Source organism: Arachis stenosperma, chromosome 1 (assembly GCF_014773155.1).
Source record: "Arachis stenosperma cultivar V10309 chromosome 1, arast.V10309.gnm1.PFL2, whole genome shotgun sequence".
NCBI lineage: Eukaryota > Viridiplantae > Streptophyta > Magnoliopsida > Fabales > Fabaceae > Arachis > Arachis stenosperma.
Genome location: NC_080377.1, coordinates 95,726,543 through 95,728,407, shown reverse-complemented (window position 1 = coordinate 95,728,407; position 1,865 = coordinate 95,726,543). Strand labels below are relative to the sequence as shown.

General features: G+C 41.2%; 1 non-coding gene across 1 annotated transcript; it reads left to right on the top strand.

Moving 5' to 3' along the window:
• The first annotated feature begins 1,248 nt into the window (after positions 1 to 1,248).
• Positions 1,249 to 1,356, top strand: LOC130955310 (small nucleolar RNA R71). Its single transcript, XR_009076727.1, has one exon. It is a non-coding gene; the product is annotated as a small nucleolar RNA R71 (small nucleolar RNA).
• Positions 1,357 to 1,865: the final 509 nt, after the last annotated feature.

The following is a 1,865-nucleotide window of genomic DNA, read 5'->3' as shown; positions in this document are numbered from 1 at the left end:
GAGATTCTTGTAGCTTGTACCTCAAAGATCCCCAGTTTCTCCATTGCAGAAAATGGCATAAGATTTATACCTGACCCCAGGTCACACAGAGCCTTCTCAAATGTCATGGTGCCTATGGTACAGGGTATTAAGAATTTACCAGAATCTTGTTTCTTTTGAGGTAAAGTTTGCTGAACCCATGTATTTAGTTCACTAATGAGCAAGGGAGATTCATCTTCCCAAGCCTCATTACCAAACAACTTGGCATTCAGCTTCATGATGGCTCCTAGATATTGAGCAACTTGCTCTTCAGTTACATCTTCATCCTCTTCAGAGGAAGAATAGTTCTCAGAGCTCATGAATGGCAGAAGGAAGTTCAATGGAATCTCTATGGTCTCTATATGAGCCTCAGATTCCTTTAGGTCCTCAATGGGGAACTCCTTTCTGTCTGGGGGACGTCCAATGAGGCCTTCCTTATTAGGATTCACGTCCTCCCCTTCCTCTTTGGATTCGGCCATTTTGATAATGTCAATGGCCTTGCACTCTCTTTTTGGATTCTCTTATGTATTGCTTGGGAGAGTACTAGGAGGAGTTTCAGTGATTTTCTTACTCAGCTGACCCATTTGTGCCTCCAAGTTTCTAATGGACGACCTTGTTTCATTCATGAAACTTAAAGTGGCCTTAGATAGATCAGAGACTATGTTTGCTAAGCTAGATGGGCTCTGCTGAGAATTCTCTGTTTGTTGCTGAGAAGATGATGGAAAAGGCTTGCTATTGCTAAACCTGTTTCTTCCACCATTATTAAAGCCTCGTTGGGGCTTCTGTTGATCCTTCCATGAGAAATTTGGATGATTTCTCTATGAGGGATTATAGGTGTTCCCATAAAGTTCACCCATGTAATTCACCTCTGCCATTGCATAGTTCTCAGGATCATAAGCTTCTTCTTCAGAAGATGCCTCTTTAGTACTGTTGGATGCATTTTACAATCTATTCAGACTCTGAGAAATCATGTTGACTTACTGAGTCAACATTTTGTTCTGAGCCAGTATGGCATTCAGAGTATCAATTTCAATAACTCCTTTCCTCTGAGGCGTCCCATTACTCACAGGATTCCTCTCAGAGGTGTACATGAATTAGTTATTTACAACCATGTTAATGAGTTCTTGAGCTTCTACAGGCGTTTTCTTTAGGTAAATGGATCCACTTGCAGAATAGTCCAGTTAATTCAGATAGACCATCATAGAATATATCCAGGATGGTCCATTCTGAAAGCATGTCAGAAGGACACTTTTTGGTCAACTGCTTGTATCTTTCCCAAGCTTCATAGAGGGATTCACCATCTTTTTGCTTGAAGATCTGAACATCCACTCTAAGCTTGCTCAGCTTTTGAGGAGGAAAGAACTTGGCCAAGAAGGCCGTGACCAGCTTATCCCAAGAGTCCAGGCTATCTTTAGGTTGTGAGTTCAACCATGTTCTAGCTCTGTCTCTTATAGCAAAAGGAAAAAGCATGAGCCTGTAGACTTCAGGATCTACTCCATTAGTCTTAACAGTATCACAGATCTGCAAGAATTTAGTCAAAAACTGATAGGGATCTTCTGATGAAAGTCCATGAAACTTGCAGTTCTGTTGCATTAGAGCAACTAGTTGAGGCTTCAGCTCAAAATTGTTTGCTCCAATGGCAGGGATTGAGATGCTTCTTCCATAAAAATTTGAAGTAGGTGTAGTATAATCACCAAGCATCCTCCTTCCGCCTCTACCATTATTATTGGGTTCGGCCATGTCTCTTTCTTTTTTGAGATTCTCTGTAAGGTTTTCTCTGGATTGTTGTGCTTTAGCTTCTCTTAGCTTCTTCTTCAAAGTCCTTTCAGGTTCAGGATTCCTTCAAC